Consider the following 23,255-nt stretch of genomic DNA (forward strand, 5'->3'; position numbering starts at 1 on the left):
AGAAACTTCCACAACAAAAACCCCAATTCAAAAAGAAAAACCTGTCAGCGATTTCTATACTAAATACCACTCAGGATGAGAGCTTTGCTGAAAAAAAGGAAGTGGGCACTGGCACTGCTAGACAGCACAGCAGAGGTCACAATAGTTTGTTGGGGGGTGAAAGCAACTGATGACTTCTTACAAGTTAAGTCTACGAACATGCACGCATCCACACCTGATAGGGTGTATAAACTAAAATTACAATTAGAGTGGGACATTGAGTGCACAATAGGTACCATCTTTTGGGATTACCATTTATGCTATGTTACTGGGTGAAAAGGATTGGCCACCAGAATTTGTCCATAATCTCCGATATGGGGAAGAGTTCATTGAACCCTCTTTCTCGCCCCTTATTCTCAGGGAGCTCAGGGAAGCTTACACCATTGATTGGATGAAGGCGCAGACACCTGTGTTATAACGCAACCACATAGGGTGAGATAAAGATTCTCTCTACCATATAATACCAATTAGATCCCAACCTCAACCCCAATATCCAATAAAGCATGAAACTAGAGTACCTGTGAGGGAAATTCTCGAACAGTTAGAGTACCAGGGCCTAACTGAACCCTGTGTCTCACCAATGAACAACCCATTGTTCCCTGTAGCCAAACTGGGACATTCAGATAGAATAGTCTCAGACTATAGACATTTAAATAGTCATACACACACATTTGCCATGCAAAATGCACACAGTATAGCAATCATAAACAATATAGTATGCAAAAAATATAAAACAACCTTGGATATTTCCAATGGTTTTTTCTGCAAAAATATGGAGCCTGAAAGTATGAACTTAGCAAGTTTTAGCCCCTTAGGCTCTCAGAAAAATTTTGTCGGCTCCCACAAAGGTACAAAAACAGTCCAGGATTGTTTTCAGCTCGTGTTACTTCAATTTTACACGACATTGACCCTGGGGCATGCACCTACGCAGACAATATCTACCTTACTGATGATGATCTCATTCAACATGCAAGACAGGTGTCCAGCATCGTTGTGGGATTTGCGGAATTTGGCTATACATTTAATTCCAAAAAAACAAAAATAGCCTTCCTCAGTGTCCTATTTTTGGGATACAAACTATCAGATGAAGGCAAGAGCCTAGCACCCTAATTTTTAGAAAAGTGCACACAACTACAACCACCAAACACTATCAAAATGCTCCAGTCAATGTTGGGCATTTTAAACTTTGGCAGAACATACATTCCATATTATGCACAAAGCATTTAACCATTAAATGACTTAATAGGCCCTAACTTTTCAAGCAAATATTGGACAGTCGAACACACATGCATTCTCAGAGCATTGCAACAAGACATGCTTGCAGCTAAACACTTACACACAAGGGACAACAAAATACATTTGGTCATCAGAGTAATTGCTGGTGCTATTTTTTTCACCTATGTAGCATTCAATGAGTGTAAAACTGTCCTTATTGCATAGAAATCACATCTGTATTTTACAGCTCAACAACACTTTGCTCCCACAGAAACAATTCTGACTGCTGTTCAGGTGGCTGTCATTAAAGAGAGACCTCTGGCTCAAGGGAAACGCATCCTTGTCTTATCTTATATCCCAGCCCTTGTGGGTGTTACCAAAGCCAACATTCCTAACTCAAGGGCACTACATCCACGTTGGATTCAATGGGCAACGTCTCTGATGGCCACTAATGATGTCTATGTTTTTGACCCAAAATTACAAACTCAAGAATTTTTACAATATGAACTTGAGTACCCTGTTCATGCAAACACATTGCCTATCAAACAATATCAACTAATTATGTACACTTATGGCTCAGCCCACCTGCAGTAGGCACTAAACATCAATTCCCCTCCCCTTTGCGCAGTCATGAGCAGCTACATGAAAGATGGTGAATTCCATCCACAACACACTTACACGCAGAACTTAGGGGACTGCACTGCACAGTTAGTAAAGTTCAAGGCTCAGTTGATGACATTGGAACACACAGATCCAGAACAGTTAACATTAATCTCTGTGATTCTTACTACTGTGTCCAGTCCTTCAATGAATATCTGCATTACTGGTGTCAGAATGGGTTCAGAGATTCAAAAGGTAACACCATTAAAAGCAGACTTCTGTGAGGGAAAGTAGCTGTTCTGAAAGAAACAATACCCGATTTCCATGTAGTCCATACATTGGGACATCAACGTGTTGGAATCACGTTACTGGCAATACTTGGCTGATGAAGCAACCAATTCAGCAGTAGCCATGGCATCTGTAGCTGCAATAACTCATTCACGGTCAAGGTTTGATGATGACACACTGGATGTTGTGAAAGCTTCGGATGAAGGCAAGCCCATGCCAAACGCATATCCTGCCAAATATTCCTACCAAATATCTAGCCTCAATACTGCCCCAGTAACAATACCATGGGTGGGTGATCATTGGATCCCCAACCAAGATCAAAGACCAGAGTTGATAAAAGCAGCACATGTGGGAGTTGCTTTTGCCCATGCTTATGTGGTGGTGGTTATTATTTCATTGTTACAAGCATGCTACTGGTAGCCAGGTCTGTACAAACAGACCAAGCAGTATGTCCTTTGCTGTGACATCTGTCAGCAAATAAAAGGGTCCACTGTCAAACGCCCACCGCAGACACCCCTCCTAATTTCCAACAAACCACTACAATGTGTGTACATGGACCACTGTGGTCCCCTGACACCTGATGGTGCATACAAATACATCTTAGTTGCTATTGACACATGCTCCAGATTTCTACATGTATGACCACAACACTTGGTGACGCTGGAACTGTTATGAAAGATTTGCAAGTCTTTATCAGCACATATGCAGTTGCGGTTTTCCACTCGGACCAGGGCCCTGCTTTTGCCTCAAGGGCATACAGGGACACCATGGCTTCGTTAGGGTTCCAACTGTATTATTCTCCATACCATCCAGAGGGAAAATAGTGTCATGGAGCAAAGAAACCGTGACTTAAAGCAATCCTTAACAGCAAGAGTATTCGGCATGGGTCGTAGTTGGCTTAGTCTCCTTTATACAGGTCAGAGATCACTTAATAATCTGCCCAGAAGGTCCCTGGGAGGGTGTACCAGATCTTAATGGTCCTGGTGTGGAGGCGGCAGATACACCTTTTGACATAAATGAATGTGTCACTGTCTTGCAGGACTTACAACAGGTCCGTGATGACAACGTATCTGCCAGTGCCGCCTCCTTGGGATTAGGGGATGCACCAATAACATCTACTGGCTGGATTCCAAAAGTTGGGGACCTAGTGCGTGAAAAGATTGGTGTGAAAAATGAGTTCAGTCCTTCTTATTGTTCACCGGTTCCAATCCTCGTACCAGAACTGTTATTCTAAAACTGCTGCCTGGTTCTAAAGAAAATTGCGTTGTCTTCATCAACAATGTCAAGCTACACCATATGGTTGATCCTTACCAGCAGACTTAGAGGTCTCCTGGGAAGTACCCAAATCTCTCTCACTACAGACCAAGATATTCTTCTACACCAACCCTGACACCTCTCTGAGCTTGGGAGGATGGAAAATTATTTTTCATTGGTCTCGTTAACTTCTTCTACTCAAATTCCACACAAATGGATGGATTAGTCTACTATGAACCACCAGGGGAGACTTTTGCCAGCTCTCCTCTTCCAAACACAGCTCCAGTTTTTGCACAAACTGCTTCTTGATACTTTGCCGACGTCAATGACACTTTTACTGACTCATCTGTCCCTTCTACAACAGAACTGTCAAGATCACACAAGCTGATAAATAGGCTTATCTATTTTATTCTTGCATGGAACTATCTGTGGCTCTCATTGACTGTTCTTGCCTTCCTTCTTTGTATTGGGTTTGTCGTCGTGTTTTTCTTACTAATACATGTTCATTACCTTCCTGAACGCTCTACAGTTGAACTGGTGGATGAGGTCCTAAAACACATTTTAATTCCATAAGGTCCGTAGAAACTTGTCCCTAGTGAACATTTCAGCCACACCTATTCCTGATGGGATTGTTTGGGATAAAGTATCCTTTGATATACACTGTCCGATGGAGGTTATTCAAATTCCATATGTATTTAAAATGTCCATGAACAATGTAATAATACCTAGAGTTGTTTCTGATGATTGGGATGTAAAAAGAGTTGATTCTATGATGTCTGAATTAGAATATATTTGAAAGTAAAGATGTTTTTCAATCAAAAGAAAATTATGAAGATTCGTTCTGTTATAATTATTATGGAAACCATTACATTCACATAGTAAATACCCCAAAGACTGCTTTTAATTACACACAATGGGAACACTGTCCAACTCTGCCAGTGGGGAGTTCCAAAACATATTCTGAAAAGTTTGCATATTTTTCTGGGCACAATGTTAAAAATGCTGGGTCGTATTTTTTTAAATTGCCAGTGATGGAAATGCAACATATCTTATTAACTGATGCAAAATGATTTATTCTAATTCCTTTGTTTCCCAGGTTGCTATTGGAGGCTATGAATACTGTCTGAAGTCGATTGACTTCAAAAGTGTATGGAGAAATAAACGGTGGCAAATAAGGGGAAAGCAAGCTTTATTTAGAGCATGCCTCATACCTGTTCAAATGATATTTTTAAATGAAAGTGTACAACAGACAAGTTGTTCAGGCTTGGCAAAATTGAAGGACTTCAATGCGGCCAGTATCCCTGCCCCTGCTAAATTTTAGAATTGGCAAAAATGCATTAATGCAACTGAGGATCAGCTCAATGAATAGGCCCAAAATGGAACATCTAACTCATCACTTTCACGTCCTGGTGGGTGGTTATTGTGGCCAGTGGACACAAATGGTTGTCATGCAGGTTTTGTAAACTCCACCATCAGAACATTCGGGTATAGTAACAACATACAGTGTAGGAAACATATGCCAGCAATTTAGAAACGTTCCCAACAAGAAGCTGCTGCCCGGTTAAGGCATATAGATCAGGAAAATTACAGAAAGTATAAGCCATTGTAATAATGGGAATAATACCTTGTCCGATTGTATGTACACTTTAAACATTGTTTCTTCTGCAATAGACATTGCGCAAAGTGATATGTCATTCTTACAACATGGACAGAGTCAGCTAAGGTCCATTGGCTAAGAAGGAAGCGACTTATGTTATGCTAAGCATCGAGAAATTAGAAAAGTTGCCTTCTACTGAGGCTGAAATACCATCTGATGAATGGCTAATACACATGGTTATTAATCTGCTTATTTCAACACTGCATTCACATCCTGTTTGAAACACATTCCAGTAGGCAGATATGTAGTTGTTTCAATAAATATTATTGAACCTTTTTCTGCCTCTGTTTGTCGTTGCATGTGTGAAACTAATGTAACTAAGAAAAAAGGATGAGATCTGATACACCACGATTTCCCTGAGAAGTCATTAGGTCATGCGCCTGGTTGCCACAAATGATCCTTGCTCTTGGGCAGAGATGAGGCGCTGCTATTTGGCCGGAAACAGCTTATGCCAACAGCTGTCACATGGTGTGAGATTGGACCCAGTTCCTCACAATTCAGATGATGCTGCCACCCGAAATCCAGCAGCCTCATTAGGATAATGAGAGTCCATGCGACACCTATAAATGTCTAACTACTCTGGTGAGCAAAAGGAATCTCTAAAATGTTCTAGCCTAGAATAATAGAAATAAAACAGTGTCAGCACTACAGAAACCTCAGTAGAAGCTCCAGCAAGAGAGATGTGTGTAGCATCAAGCCACATCAGCCAAGCAATGGGAAAACAGAGTTCTGTACATCCCTAGGTTTCTAAGGGCCCGCTCTAGTGAAAGGGCAAAAGGGGGACTGAATTTCTGACTAGCTAATACCCCACTTATCTATAACTAACAAAAAGCATTACATTAAAAGAAGGCTTCTGCTGATGTACCTGCAAATAAAGAAATACACAGCAAGAACAAACTTTCACATTGAAGGTTAAACACAAGAAAATATTCCAGGCCCTAACTCCAGCTAATTCAACATCATCCTTAATGTACATTCAGATACGTACTTATATGGGCATTTCACTTCAATAAAATAAAATAGAAATAGCTATGAAAATGTTGATTAACTAGGAAATCATATTATTCATACATGGAGTAATGTTGCATACATGTGATTTCTATATGATCATTCCATAGTTCTACTTCTAAATGCACTTCAGTTCACAACTTTGTTTCTTTGTTTACATGAATACATTTAAACACACATTATTTATGCTGTTGAGTGCATTTCATTTCCCTTTCTAGAATTCATAATGGCACTGCCAGGTTATGCTTTCTCATCCCCATCCTCAAAGACGGTGACAGGCCAGCCTTTCATTGCTATCACCCTATTTTAATAATAGACACTATAGCAAAGGTGGCGGGGAGGGTCTGCAGAAACCGTTTTCCATCTGGGCGTAAGTGAATAGTATTCTCTCTGGATTGCAATTCAGATTTAGGCCCAGCCTTCGCACCAGTGATCAATGCCTGAATCTATACTTGATCGCGAGCAAGTACATGAATACGAGGTTGGGTTGATTTCAACTCACATTTATGGACCTCATGTATGCCTTTTATATAGTGAATAGGGACAAGCACTTGGTTATTACGTTATTCATGTGGTGGATAGCAATATTGTGAATTTCTTAAGGGACCTGCACCTTGATATGTCATCAATGGCTCCACATAAAAGTGCTGTTACCTGCACCAAGCAAGCCTTGTATCCTGGTCCCATTCCACTTCACACTGTAAATTAAAAGGCTGGAATGCTCTCTATTATCAACCAACTATGATTGCACATGGGTGGGGTCACATTATATATTTATGTTCCTTTACAGAGATGATGTAGTCCTTTTCTCTGACCATGTTGGGCCTTCAACGATTAATTGACTGTTTTGTATTTTTTATGGAAAGTCTAGATCTGTCAAAAAATTATGGTTATATCAGGTATAAGGCCATGCGCGGTCCAGATCCCGGGCGAAACTCCGCTGCGCAGCTCTGCGGCGCTTTATGCGCACCACTTGTCATCCCCTCTTGTTCCAAAGGTAGCCATCAGCATTGTCTGCCCTGTGGCAAAGCTCATAGAGTTGCAGGTTCAGGACATTGGTGGACAAGATGCACTTATCAGTGCTATTCCATGAAGGGACTACAATTCCCATGTTTTTTGGAGGCAACAGCCATCTTGGGGTGTGGCAGGCCTATAAAGCCCAGCCACACCCAAGCACATTGCTCACTATTTTAAAGACTTTGATGCAGTCAGACCTCGTGGGGGTGTCTCTGAAAAAGAGCAGAGTTCGTGCATGGCAGAGTGACATCCAATTGAAGTATTCTTGTTTCCATGGGGAATTCAAAAACGAGTAGGTCGTAATTCAAGCGCTTCAGTTGACAGATGCAAAGCGCTCTTGGCACAGCAATTCAAGCGCTTCAGTTCACAGATGTAAAGCGCTCTAGGCACGGCAATTCAAACGCTTCAGTTCACAGATGTAAAGCGCTCTTGGCACGGCAATTCAAGCGTTTCAGTCCACAGGTGTAAAGCGCTCTTGGCACGGCAATTCAAGCGCTTCAGTCCACAGGTGTAAAGCGCTCTTGGCACTTGGTTCCGCTGTACTCTGGAAACTGAAAACGCTTTGCTCGTTGTGCTAAGGGGCACTTTACTTCTGGAAGTAACGACTTCCTCCAAAATTGGATTCATCAAGGCCTTACCGCTACGAGTATGACCCACTTGTTTCTGATTTCACCATGATAACAAGGATACTTTGATTGGATGTCACTCTGCCTTGCAGGAACTCTGCTCTTCTTTAGAGAAACCCCCACGAGGTCTGACGACATCGAAGTCTTCAAAATAGAGAGCAACGTGCTTGGGTGTGGCTGGGCTTTATAGGCCTGCCTCACCCCAAGATGGCTGCTGCCTCTAAAAACAAGGGAATTGTAGTCCCTTCATGGAATAGCACTGATGAGTGCATCTTGCCCACCAATGACCTGAACCTGCAGCTCTATGAGCTTTGCCACAGGGCAGACAACGCTGATGGCCACCTTTGGAACAAGAGGGGATGACAAGTGGTGCGCATAAAGCGCCGCAGAGCCGCGCAGCGGAGTTTCGGGCAGGACCTGGACCGCGCATGGCCGAAGTCCTGACAATTATTACCTGATGTTCATGTCTATTTTTCTTGCCAAGCTTTCTAGCAGCTGGGGTTAAATCACTGATTAGATCTTCCAAAGCATCTTCTGTATTTTAATTTTTCCATACATCTCTGATGTACTCTTATCTGCGATGCAATTGTTTTCAATAAATGTTATCTTGTGCTATATTTTTAACTGTTTGCTCTTTTATTTTTAGGAATGTTTCTAACCGAATAAAATAAAGAAAGAAAGAATGATTTGCTCACTATCATAAAACCCTGTGGGTGCACCGCAGAATGTGCAGCACATATGTTTTATTTACATGTGTTTGCGATTTGCTCTATACTGGTAGTTTTCAGGGGGGGGTTCAAAACATGGAAATTGCCTTTGACCTTTGATCCGGATCCACTCCAAACACTCATCAACATTAGTGAGGAGAGTTTGTTATACAGACCCATGAAAAACTGAGATGTACATCTCTGTCTGTATGAGACCAATTACATTAGCGGAAGTTGTTTTTTTGATGGGATTTAGGGTTTGATGAACATTTTCTTTTGAAGGTTGACGGCACTGGTCAAAAACAGAACCACTAATGGCATAAGGGGAAGCAGAAGGGCTGGCGTAGTTTCAGGCGTGTTCTTGGTTGTAAACATGAATCCTTATGTTCTGGAAAACGTTCTCTATCAAAATACACTAGTGCTAGAACGACAATCTGCCATGAAGCTCATTATTTTTCTGGATCAAAAAAGTACATTTCGCAAAATTTGGAGACATCTATTAATTGTGTCATAAAATGGTTTGAACCCAGGTTACTTTGTCACTTTTATGTTTTTTTTAATAATCTTTATTTGCCAGTTTTATCTGAGTAAAAATAGAAAATCTCACAGATATGTAACAAGAAATAACAGATTAATAAATAAAAAAAACTCCTTCAGTGTACCGTAGACTAAATGGAGTTTAAAAAAGGGGCAAATATGTACATAGTTAGCGTCACCACTGCTGTGTCCTGACCATATGGGAAGAACATTCCTATATCTCCATTACATTCTGCCATTATTTTCCATCAAACACACTTCAAAATTCCCTCCTGACAAACCCGTGGTCTCTCTATTTTCCTTAGTTACCTCTGTTGCCTATTATTTTTTCTTATTTCCTTTACAATATCTTTTACTGTGTTGCAGCCTTGTGTTGAATAGTTAACCTATGACTTTGAAGAGAGTTTGTGACTACAAGAAAAGCTAGGCGGTCCTAAACTTGAAAACATATAATTAAATGACCTTGTCACACTGGCAGAAAACTCAGCAGCACGCCCAAGTCATTTATTTTATATTTTTCAAAAACAAACTCCCACTTTCAAAGATTGTTTTTGAAAAACATAAAACTGTTCTGCCAGGGTACACTGAACATAGGAGCAGATTTAAGAAATGTAGCACTGCACCTAGTGCAGCGCCACTTTCCTTGCACCCCTTAGCGCTCCCCTACTGCCACCATGTGCGCACAGAATGTAAAGTACAATGCACCATGGCTCAGCGTAGGGGGCAAAAGCTTAATGTTTTTTTACGCTATTGATCTACTCTGAACGAGTAGTGACAAACTTTTGCCGCTACTCCTGCAGAGTACATAGGGGCACATTATGAATAATGGTATGCCCCCTTTTAATGCCTGCTCCGAGCAGGCATTAAAAGTGGCAGAAAAAATGTTACAAGAAAATCGCTTAGATTTCCTTGCGCCATTTTTTTGCCCCCACCCCACCAGGAGAACGGCCCCTTTGAATACATTTTGTCTGGCGCAGGCATAATGTAGCGCAAAGGAGTACAAAGTGGCGCAACATGGCGCAGTATTTTTTGACTTCTAACGTCACGTTAGCGTAAACAAATTGCATAATGTGTGGCATTGAAATGCCGCTAGGTGCTCTGAAATATGCCCCTTAGATCTCTGCCAGGCAGCTGGAGACGTCTAAATATTGAGGTCTGTATAGCCCTACGTAAAGTGAATAAACCTCACTCCTATTTCCTAGCATCTGAAGCATGTTAAAGGGATTCTCCAGATACATTGCTCTGTGCTTATTCGTGGTCAGGACGGTTCTGTTTAAATAATTAAATGTTACCAGTTTATTCAGAGACGTCCTGGATATTGTTTTAATCTGCATACTGTCCTTATTAGCAGAGATACGCAGAGCATTGGCCACTTTTCTCTAGTGCCCAGTAATGAATGCATCTTTATCTCACTTCAAACCCCTGTGTAGTCCTGTCACTGGTCTCCCGCCTGGCACCACTGCAAGCATCCCTCTCATCTTGGTCTTCTGCAAATGTATCCCAAATTTCCCTAGTTGTTCTAATGAACTGCACACGTTCTAAAAACTGGCCAGGTAGGATGTACTTTTTATATAGGTCCCTCATGGATGCATCATCATTCTATTCAGCTCACAATAGCTTTACAATAGCTTTATTTTATTTTATTTTTTTGAAGGGCTGCAAACATCATAAATCCACACCTTCTACATATGAAGCACTCTTCATAAGAATGTTTCTGTTCACTGTCAGTGTCCAACCATTTTAAAGCATGCAGTCGCTGTGTTGCCCTGGACTGGATCTGTAATTAGGACCTAGCCAGACTTTCCTGTTGGCACGGGTTTTTCATAATGTCTAGTTTCACTCTGCTATGCTTCACCCGCCCACACCAATACACTAGCAGAAATGTTTTGGAGGAATGGGACACATTGTGCCATGTAATCATGTGGACTCCCAGTGAATATGGAGCTTGGGTTTAGATGATCTTTAATGAGTGACACCCCAACCTCCTCCAGTAGAACCAACGTTGATTTGTCCCAGTTCGTAATTCCAGAAGCCACCCTCGACTGTGCTAAAGTCTGCAGAAGCAGTTGTAGTGGTCTCTTTGGGTTCCATACGTATACTAGTGTGTCATCTGCTTACATCGACACAATGTGTGCAGAGGTTCTAGTTTGGATTCCTCTGTCAGATAGGTTCAGCAAAAGCAGACTTGCTAGTGGGTCAACTACTAAAGCAAATAATAGGGTGCAATCCTACCTTCTTCATCCCTCAAATGTTCAGCTCTCTGAGGTTATGCTTCCTTTTCTTACTCTCGCTCTGGGATCTGTATGCAATAAATTCTCAAATTTAAGCCAATGAGGTCCAAACACATACATGTCGATAAAATTCTCAGATATTTTACCCACCTTTTGTATCAAATGCCGTTTCTATGTTTCTATACCAAAGACCACCAACGTAGTATTCAATGACATATGCAAATTGATGCATGTTTTAAAAATCTTAGACTCAGAGTGATGTTCTTCTGTAGGCTAAATTTGCATTGGTTTGAGTGTAACACACCCATTATTCAAGACAGCCTCTTAGCAAACATTTTGCTTACAATAACCTTTTATCAATGAGAACAGTCAATATGATCCAGAATATAATAAATCTTTATCTGGTTTGAAATCTTGTATACAATGGGCGCTGTTAAGGTCAGCAATAGTTACCCTAGTCCTCGTGCCTCTAATACCTCTATGTGGTTTTCCACTGTTACTTCTGCAATAGGTTGGTAAAAATCTCTAAGCTGACCATCACTAACCTGTGACTTCCCCTTTCTCATTTCTATAATCAATCAATCAATTAATCAGTCAATCAGTACTTGCACTTGTAGAGCGTGGCATATAACCCGTGAGGTCTCAAGGCACTGACATATGCTTGCAGATCACTCGAATAGTCAGGTCTTGAGCTTCTTCCTGAATTGCTTAAGTGATGCAGCCTGTCTGAGGTTGAGTGGTAGAGTATTCCATGCTCGGGCTGTGTGGTAGGCAGAAGGATCTGCCTCTGGCCGTGCTTTTCCTGATTCTGGAGATGGCTGCAAGATGGGAGGATGGGAGTTGCCTGGCAGGGTGTAGAAGGTCAGGCGATGGTTTAGGTAGTCTGGTCTAGTGTTCTGAAGTGCCTTGTAGGTGTGAGTCAGTAGCTTGAAGGTGATGCATTTGTAGAGCGGGAGCCAGTGGAGGTCTCTTAGGTGGGCAGAGATGTGGCCAGTGTAGAGTGCACTGCCGAAGTCCAATTTGCTGCTTGCTGAACAAAGTGAGGGTTACCGTCTGTCTAGTCTTGGTGGGGATCCACTTGAAGATCTTCCGAAGGAGACACAGGGTGTGGAAACAGGCTGATGAGATGGCATTGACTTGATGGGTCATGGAAAGCATGGAGTACAGGATGATGCCCAGTTTGCATGAGTGGTCGGTGGGGATGTTTCATAGGGCGGCTTGACACCTGGGGTAATCCCGCGCGGAGGGGGTGGAGCTGAGTACAAGGTTCTCTATCTTTTTCGAGTTGAGCATGAGGCAACTGGCTTCCGTCCAGGCGGCAACTGCACTCATACCTTTGTGGACGTTTTTCCTGGCTTTTGATGGGTCGTCGGTCAGGGAGAGGATCAGTTGGGTATTATCTGCGTAGGAGATAATGTTTAGTCCATACTATCTGCCAATTTTGGTGAGCAGGGCCATGTTTATGTTGAAGAGGGTCAGGCTTAGTGATGATCCCTGGGATACTCCACAGCAGTTTTTTTGGCGGCACCGACGTGTACAGTGGGAGTCTGACACTCTAAGTTCTCCCGGACAGGTAGGAACAAATCCATTCCAGTGCTTTGCCACGGATGCCAGCATCGTGGAGTCTGGTGCAAAGGGTGGAGTGGGAGACTGTGTTGAATGCGGTGGAGGGGTCGAGGAGGATGAGGGTGGCCGTGTCACTGTGGTCCAGTATGGCACAGATGTCGTCGGTGGCTGCAAGGAGGGCTGTCTCAGTGCTGTGATTGCTCCTGAAACCGGACTGTGAGGTGTCTAGGATGTGATTTGACTCAAGGAACTTTGTCAGTTGCATGTTGATTGCCTTTTCTGTTACATTGGCTGGGAAGAGGAGCAGAGAGATAGGTCTGTAGTTTTTTATCTTCCATGGGTCGGCAGTGGGTTTCTTTCTATGACGCGTTCCCTCAAGAAAGATGCTTCCGGCATGACAATCATCTCATCTGCATGTTGAGGGAGGTGTATGCCAGTAAACATGTCATTGATCCATTTTATGTGCAGTATGTAATTTTGTGAATGTACTATGTCGAGATGACACCTAAAAATAATAATAATAGTTATTAACTTCTATACCGTCTTCCCTTTTTAAGGTGGCTTTTGTGGTGCTTCTCAGTCATTTTCACCGAAGCATTAAGGCAAGCATTCACTCTGTCTTTCCCACCTCCCTGTAGAGCCTCTGCTGGTGCTGCGTGCATGTAAATTGATCAAGAAATCCTATTGCCTCACTCAACATATATTTGAAATTCAGTTTAACTCATAGTTTTTTGAGAAAGGTAACCTCATTTCTCTCCATCTGTGAAAGATTTCTTTAATTAGTGGATAGAGTTTGTTCCAAGCAAGTACCATAGATCCTGTGCATTCGCCCCATTCAATTGCCTTATAGGTTTTGGTGATTTAGTTTCTTGCACTATGCCTTTCACAGCTTCTCTTATGTTGGTTAAGAATGAACAATTTTGTTGAATTCCTGTACGTAGAGCTATGTGGGTATTGTTTCCATGGTGCATTACCTACTGCTTGATTGCTTGGTACTGCCCGTGGTTGCGAATGATGGAGAAATACGTTACCAGTGTATTCAGTTTCAACCAGTCTATGGGTTTCCTCCTGACCTAATCCAGTTTACTGTGATCGGCAGTGTAGTATTAGCAAACTCTAGGAGCTGAGTGTCTTTTGCTCCAAAAGTGCATCAGTCCCACAGTGGCCATAATGTCATGCAGAGCAGTTTCCTTTTCTTTTGGCATCCTCATGGCAGGTGCCTGTCTACCAACCTATCTAACATACATTTCATGTTTCGTGTCCATAGTTTTGAGACATCCAAAAATATTAAGTTTAGGAATATTTGAGTACAAATGTACATCATAAATCTATAGGACATTAAGGGGGTCATTCTGACCTCGGCGGTAAAAGGCGCTTACCGCCGGTCAGAAGACCGCCATAACACCGCCGCGGCCGCGGTAAACCGCCACGACATTCTGACCCGCAACTGGCAAACCGCCAAAAACCCGACATCCACAAAAGTCCGCCCCACCAAAGGTCAGCGCAAAAATTGCAATGACCAAACCTCCACCGTCACGCCAACAGAAATACGCCCATACCATTCCGACCCACAAATCCACGCGGCGGTCTTTCAAACGCGGTATTCCATTGGCGGTACACACCGCCGCGGTCAAAATACACACACACATAGAAAACTCAGCCACATTGGTCAGTTTGAAATACACACACCTGATACACATACTAACACCACTCCCACACACCCAACACAATATAAAACACACACCCACATCACCCACAAGCCCCTGAGACCCGAACTTATTGACGAAGGCTAGAGAGAGAGCACAGAATAGACAATCCCACAACACAGAGGCACACAACAGCATCACCCACACAGAATCCACGCACCAAACACCACACACCACCACACGCACCACACTCATCACCACAAACGCCACCCCACACCTCAACCACACCACCCCATGGCACCCCAAAGACACCCCAGGTTCAGTGACGCCGAACTCAGGGTCATGGTGGAGGAAATAGTCCGTGTAGAGCCCCAGCTCTTCGGGGCACAGGTGCAGCACACCACAATTGCCAGGAAGATGGAGCTATGGCAAAGGATAGTGGACAGGGTTAACGCGGTGGGACAGCATCCACGCAATCGGGAGGACATCAGGAAGAGATGGAACGACCTACGGGGGAAGGTGCGTTCCATGGTATCAAGGCACAACATTGCGGTGCAGAAGTCTGGCGGCGGACCCCCACCTACTCCCCCCGAATTTACCGCATGGGAGGAGGAAGTCTTGCACATCCTGCATCCTGAGGGCCTCGCAGGTGTAGGCGGAGGAATGGACTCTGGTAAGGCAAATCTTCACTACTGCTTCCCACCCCCACCCCACCTGCATGCCAAATCATACCCCCACCCTCACCCCCTCCCCCATCACACCAACACCTAGCAAAAGGCTCACCATCACAACCCACCCATCCCAACACCAAGCCCTGCATGCGACCACAAAGCGTGGACACCCATCACCAACGCATGCCCACTGCACACACACATCACCCCCACAAGCCACCCTCACAAAAGCCCCCACAAGGAAATGCCTGCACATGGGTACACGGACACCCACCCATCACACGAAATGCCACACACAGAAGCAATAACCATACCTTTATACCCCTGCAGGACCCGAACGCCACCACACCGCCACGGAGGGTCCAGAGATGTCCATCCCACCCCCAGAAGAGGCCCCCAGCGATGACAGCAGCTCTGTCTCCCTGGAGCCAGATGACCAGCCTGGCCCATCGGGGACCTCTGGACAGTCGGTTCCCCACAGACAACCACAGGCTACACCAGACCCAACCCCCTCTGGGAACACCAGCACAGCTCCCACCCAGCGGGCCCATGCCTCTGTCTCCAGGACACGTAAATGAGCGGTGTGTCCACCACTACAGGGCACCCAGGTTGACCCACCACCCCAACAACAACAGGGACCTGGGGGTAGTGGTATTGGGCACACCGTCCAGGGGACAGAGGCCCAGGAACACAGGGGAACTGGGAGGGCTGCTGTGCGACAGGGGGGGGACAGGCCCGGGGAACCGACTCTCCAAGAGGCCCTCTCCTCCATCATGGGAGCATACCACCGCTCCCAGGAGACGATTGCGACGGTACTGGCCCGGTTCCAGGAGATCCAGGAACTGCAGGAGGAACAGTACATGGGGTTCAGGGAGGAACTGAGGAACATTGGTTCCGCAATGGGGACCATCGGCGTGGCCCTTACCCAGATCGTCACCACATTGCGGGACCATGTGGCACCCCAAAGGGCCCCTGTCACTAGCCCAGGCCAGGAACAGCCTACCACCTCCGCCGGCGCTAGTGGACAAGAGGCCCCCACACAACGACAGGCCACCAGAACCCCACCTCCTGCAGAAGAAGAACCACCCCGCAAGCGGAACCTGAGATCTCACAAGAAGACAGAGTAGGATTGCAAGACCCCCGCCAGCCTAAGATAACATAACATAACATGTGTATTTGTAAAGCGCACGTTCACCCGCAGGCATCTTGGCGCTGAATAACAGATGTTTATTGTTACCCAACTCAATGGTACTCATTTTATCGACCTCAGAATTTTGGATGAAAGGCTGAGTGGACCTGCCGGGATTTGAACCTGTGACCATGAGGTCAAACACAGGCCCCTATAGTGGACGCATTAGTCCACTAAGCCACCAGACCCGGCAAGATACCCCCTGATGTCATCCCACTGTCCCACATTGTCACCCTGTCCAACCTTGAACTGCCCCTGCTCCATCCTTCCCCAGGCATATGGACAATGCACCTGTGCGACTGAGAACTGGACTCTGCCATGGACATTACTCCACCCCCACCCATCACCGTTTCCCAATCATGTACCTATATGTAGCACTTAAAATAAATCACTTATTGCACTTAAAAAAACAGGATTCTGCTTGTATTCTTAACAAATGTATTACACATAACGGTGCAATAATGTCCAGTTACTTTGTGATGACAACATACCAATTTCAATAAGCTTTAGTCCATGGGCAAACAAAGCTGAAGTCAGGCAGTGGGTCATACAGCTCTGAAAAGGGAAGGGAAAGTCACAAATCAGTTAACAGGAACTGGGGGGAAACACAGACAGTGGAGACGCATGAGGCCTTAAGTAAATGTAAAATGGGGTGGCTGATTCTTACCTGTGTGCTACTGAAAATATTGTTGTATGACTGTATCCCTGTTGTCCGTGTCGTCCCCGTCGTCTTCCTCCTCTTCACTCTCCACAGGCTCCACAGCTGCTACAACACCACCATCTGGACCATCCTCCTGCAGAAAAGGCACCTAGCGTCGCAATGCAAGATTGTGAAGCATACAGCAGGCCACGATGGTCTGGCACACCTTCTTTGGTGAGTACATTAGGGATCCCCCTGTCATATGCAGGCACCTAAACCTGGCCTTCAGGACCCCGAAGGTCCTTTCTATGATCCTCCTAGTTCGCCCATGGGCCTCATTGTACCGTTCCTCTGCCCTGGTCCGGGGATTCCTCACTGGGGTCAGTAGCCATGACAGGTTGGGGTAACCAGAGTCACCAATTAGCCACACACGGTGTCTCTGTAGCTGTTCCATCACATAAGGGATGCTGATATTTCGCATGACATACGCGTCATGCACTGACCCAGGGAACTTGGCATTTACATGGGAGATGTACTGGTCAGCCAAACAGACCATCTGGACATTCATCGAATTATAACTTTTTCTGTTTCTGTACACCTGCTCACTTTCTTTGGGGGGAACCAAAGCCACATGGGTCCCATCAATGGCACCAATGATGTTGGGGATATGTCCAAGGGCATAGAAATCACCCTTCACTGTAGCCAATTCGCCCACCTCAGGGAAAATAATGTAGCTCCGCATGTATTTCATCAGGGCAGACAACACTCTGGACAAAACCTTAGAAAACATAGGCTGAGACATCCCAGATGATATGGCCACTGTTGTCTGAAAAGACCCACTTGCCAAAAAATGGAGTACTGACAGAACCTGCACCAGAGGGGGAATCCCTGTGGGTTGGCGGATGGGGGACATCAGGTCTGGCTCCAGCTGGGCACATAGTTCATGTATAGTTGCTCTGTCAAGCCTGTATGTAAGTATGATATGTCGTTCTTCCATTGTCGACAGGTCCACCAGCAGTCGGTACACGGGAGGATTCATCCTTCTCCTCGCAAGTCCCAGCGGACGGTGCCTAGGAAGGACAACATGGAGCACAGAGTCAAGCAACCCACAGGTTCGTTCACACAGCTTGCACAGTACACGAATCGCTATGCATTGAAAGGCTTGTATGAGTGGCAATGCAAGGCCTAGGCCTGTGTGACGCAGTAGAAATCATGCCATGTGGGCCCTTGAAATGGCGGCTGCCTGACCTGTGAAGTGTGACAGTGGGATGTGAGGTCACTGCGCTGGCGTGGCACACCGTGGCGGTAGGCGGTCGAAGACCGCGGCGCAAAGCAGCATTGGTTAACATTGAACCCTATGGGTCTCAGGAGCCAATGACGATGTGCGCCGGCGGTCGCGGTACGCACCGCCGCGGGCGTGACTGCCATTTTCTATCTGATTAATCACTCGAGACCTGATCATCCACAGGAGAGGACCTATACTGCAAGTGCTGCTGTGACCGCGGTCTGGGAGATACAATGGCTGCTGCGACTGGGGAAAGGGCCCCTGCCTTCACTTCCGAAGAATTGGAGAGACTTGTTGATGGGGTCCTCCCCCAGTATGCGCTACTCTACGGTCCTCCAGACCAACAGGTTAGTACACAGGGTGCACGTTGAATGGGCTATGCCTGTGTTGAGTGGGGTGTATGTAAGATGGTGGGGAGGGGAGCGAATGAGGAGTGCAACGCACGAAAGATGAGAGCATGTGCCACATGGCAAGGTTGGGGAGGGGGTCGGCCACTCACATTGACCAGGCAGAAAACTGATGCGATTTCCTTTACCACCCTGTACATGTCACATAGGTCAGCGCCCATCAGAAGATCGACATTTGGCGTGCCATCGCCAAGGACGTCCGGGCCCTGGGGGTCCACAACAGACGGGGCACCCACTGCCGAAAGAGGTGGGAGGACATCCGCCGTGGGACCAGAAAGACCGCCGAGTCTCTGCTGGGGATGGCCTCCCAACGTAGGAGGGGTGCCAGCCGCCAATTGACCCCCCTATTGTCCCGGATCCTGGCTGTGGCCTACCCCGATTTGGATGGGCGCGTGAGGACATCACAGCAGACACAAGGGAGTGAGTATCAGCACATTCTGCTATCTTTGCGCGCAGTGAAGGTGTCTGGGTGGGGGAGGAGGGCTGTGGCTATCTCCAGGCCAGGGCGCATTCTGTAGGCTAGGCCCCTCCGTTAGACACTGCCCTGTGCCCCCGCCCCCCACCTCTGTAGGGTGCCAAGTACAGCTATCCATGGTCCGGCCTCACCCATGTGTGCATTTGTCATCCATAGACCTGTAGGCCTAGTCACAATAACTGAGTAGTGTACCCTGATTGCGCGGCCTAGTTCAGGGGGCTTCTGTGTCTGTCCTCTCCGACAACGGTGTTGCCAATGCATGCACTCAACCTGTCTTCATTTCTCCCCCCCCCCATTTTCTTTGTCTTCCTGTTCATGTGTGCATTAGCATCATCAGGCGGAGGAGAAGTGGCATCGGCGCACGAGGGAGCTGCATCTCACATGGCCCCGGAGGGCCATACAACAGACTCCGAGTACACCAGTGAGACGGAGGGCGAGTGGAGCTCCACAACGGGGACCCGTGGAGACGTCAGCGACACCGACACGTCCTCGGAAGGGAGCTCCCTAGCGGTGGCGGCAACATCCGTGCCCACCGCCACAACACGTACAGCCGCCACCCAGCGCACCAGCCCCGCCCTCCCAGCAGCCCCTCAGCCTTCGCTCCGTGCCCGCTCGGCCAGGAAGGGGGGCATCTCCTTCACCCCAGGCACCTCAGGCCCTGCCCCAGTTACCCCTGCTGCCCTCAGTGAGGAGGTCATTGACCTCCTCAGGACACTTATTGTTGGGCAGTCTACCCTTTTGAATGCCATCCAGGGTGTAGAAAGGGAGGTGCATCGGAGCAATGCATACCTGGAGGGCATTCATTCGGGTCAGGCTGCCCATCAGCGATCGTTCAACGCTCTGGCCTCAGCACTGACGGCAGCCATTGTCCCTGTCTCCAGCCTCCCTCTTCTGACTCCCTCCACCCAGTCCCAGTCTCCTGTTCCTCTGCCTATCCCATCCACACCATCAGACCAGCCTGCACACACCTCTACACCCAAGGGCAGCTCATCCAGACATAAGCACCACAGATCCCACAAGCATTCACCCAAGCAACATCCAGATGCAGACATGCCAACAGTCACTACCACCTCTGTGTCCCCCACCTCCTCATCTCCCTCCTCCCTCCCTGTGACGTCTCCACTCACACCTGCATGCACACCACCATCAGCCAGTACTTCCATCACCAGCACACCCTCCATTACAGTCCGCACACGTGCAGTCACCACCCCCACTGCCATTTACATGTCCCCTGTGTCCTCTCCCAGTGTGTCTGTCACCCCCTCTTCCAAACCACACAAACGCAGGCAGCCACCCACCCAACAGCCATCCACCTCACGACAGCCTCCGTCACAAGCACCTGCACCCAAAGACAGCACACTTGACTCTCCTACAATCACATCCTCTTCCTCCACTCCCACAACCACTACACCTACCCGTCCCTGTCCTTCCAAAGTCCTTTTCCTTTCCAACCTTGAGCTCGTTCCAATCACTGACCCACCCCCTCCATCTGGTAAGAGTAAAAAAAGCACCTCAGCCACCACCAGCCCTGCATCTACTGTGACCATAGTGCAGGGCTATTGGAGTCCACCAGATCCTAGGGCAGGAACATCGGCCAGCAGCAAGGGGACAGCCAGCCCACCCCCTGGGAAGAAGACGAAAAAGAAAAAGGCCCGGCGCGACAAGACTGAGACGGCTGCCACCAAGGACAGTAGCCTTTCCCCGTCAACTGCCACATCATCCAAGGGAGGCAAGGGCCACAGAGCTTCAGCGAAGGAGGGCAAGGGCAGCAGGGCGGAGAAGTCAGGCAGCAGGTGAGCTGCCCAGGAGGGCCCCACCAGCCCCATTCCGGTTGTGACGGACGACACCCACGGGCCCAGGACTCCATCACAGGAGGGCCCCGCAACCGCAAGTTCGGAGGGCGAATGAGCGGGAAGTCTTGCCCAGGTCTGGCTCCCTAGACACACAGGACAAGCACCGCTGAACAGGGCCCCGCTGGGACAAGAACCGCTGAAAGGGCCCCACCGGGAGGATCACCGCTGAACAGGGCCCCGCCGGGACAAGAACCGCTGAACAGGGGCCCGCCGGGACAAGAACCGCTGAACAGGGGCCCGCCGGGACAAGAACCGCTGAACAGGGGCCCGCCGGGACAAGAACTGCTGAACAGGACCCCGTCGGGAGGAGCACCGCTGAACAGGGCCCCGCCGGGACAAGAACCGCTGAACAGGGGCCCGCCGGGAGGAGCACCGCTGAACAGGGCCCCGCTGGGAGGAGCACCGCTGAACAAGGCCCCGCCGGGACAAGAACCGCTGAACAGGGGCCCGCCGGGACAAGAACTGCTGAACAGGGGCCCGCCGGGACAAGAACCACTCTGCTGGGCCCTTCACCTCAAGCACCGCTCCGCTGGGCCCCGCCGTCTCTGCACCGCTCCGCTGGGCCCTTCATCTCAAGCACCGCTCCGCTGGGCCCTTCATCTCAAGCACCGCTCTGCTGGGCCCTTCCTGTCAAGCACCGCTCCACTGAGCCCCGCCGTCTCAAGCACCGCTCCGCTGGGCCCTTCATCTCAAGCACCGCTCCGCTGGGCCCCACCGTCTCTGCACCGCTCCGCTGGGCCCTTCCTGTCAAGCACCGCTCCGCTGGGCCCTTCATCTCAAGCACCGCTCCGCTGGGCCCCGCCGTCTCTGCACGGCTCCGCTGGGCCCTTCATCTCAAGCACCGCTGGCCCATTGACAGTGCCGGTTCTGTGTCGAGCAGGGCTTCAGGAAGCACTCTGTGCACCATGCCTCCTCCATTAACAGTGGAGTCGGTAATCCATCTGATGGACTGTGGCTTGGCACTTCCCAGGATGGTCCAGTGGGCAACCCACCCACTGTAGAGACTTGAGAGACTGTGGCTTTGCACTCCCCAGGATGGGACAGTGGGCAAGCCACCCACTGTAGGGACTTGAGAGACTGTGGCTTTGCACTCCCCAGGATGGTACAGTGGGCAAGCCACCCACTGTAGAGACTTGTGAGACTGTGGCTTTGCACTCCCCAGGATGGGACAGTGGGCAAGCCACCCACTGTAGGGACTTGAGAGACTGTGGCTTTGCACTCCCCAGGATGGTACAGTGGGCAAGCCTCCCACTGTAGAGACTTGTGAGACTGTGGCTTTGCAATCCCCAGGATGGGACAGTGGGCATGGAGGCCCCTCGTGGATCTGGCGTCGTGGACTCATGTGGCTGAGGTGCCCCCCCCTTACCTTCCCCCTGAGGTGCCTGTAGTTTTATCATCTGATGCCCCAGCAGTGTTCTCTCCAATGGTATCTGGTCTCCTGTGTGGGCTTTGCCCATGGGTTTGTGCACATTGGCCCACGGACTATGGAACTTTGACGGAATGTGCAGGACTTATTGCCTATATATATATTGTTGACTGTGTTCATTCCTTATTTTCGTATCTTTTATATAGCATATTTCCCATACCTTCAATGGAGCTATTTATACATATATTTTATAGATCATTTTAATTGTGTCTTTGCATTATTCCGGGGTGTTTGGGTGGTGTCACTCTGACTTGTTGCTCGGCATTGGGGTGTAGGTATTTGTGGTGGGGGGGTGGGTGTATGGCGCATGTGTGTGCCCGTAAGCTTTCCTCCTCCCCCCTCGCCTGTGTCGTAGGTGCAGTACTCACCGTTGTCGTCTGCGCCGGCGTTCGTACTCCTGGTAGATGAGCAGGTAGACAATAGCTGGTAGGATGTGTAATTCGGGTTCCATGCTGTCCTCCTTCCTCGTGGAGTGTGTATAGGTGAGCGTTTTCCCGTTCGTAGTCTGTTTCCGCCGTGTTTTTATCGGCGGGGCTCCCGCCCCGGAAAAGGTGGTGGATTGGTGAGTTGTGATAGGGTGGGCGGTACATTGTCTGCCGCCTGCATGTTGGCGGTGACCGCTGCGCTGTTTGTCTGTCCCGCTGTGGCGGTCGGAGTGGTAAAGTAGCGGGCTGTGTTGGCGGTTCCCGCCAGGGTCAGAATTCCTTTTTTTTTACCGCCTGCCTATTGGCGGGTTGGCCGCCGCTTTATCACCGACCGCCAGGGACAGAATGACCCCCTAAATGTTGTAGAAATATATTTCTTTCCCCATTCAACAAGCAATCATAATACCTTTAAATATTTAAATTCTGGGTCTTTGATGGTTTTACGTTAGAGAAAGGGAACATTTGGAGCTATGCATGTTGATAAGACCTGCAA

Source organism: Pleurodeles waltl, chromosome 5, assembly GCF_031143425.1.
Source record: "Pleurodeles waltl isolate 20211129_DDA chromosome 5, aPleWal1.hap1.20221129, whole genome shotgun sequence".
NCBI classification, from domain to species: Eukaryota; Metazoa; Chordata; class Amphibia; order Caudata; family Salamandridae; genus Pleurodeles; species Pleurodeles waltl.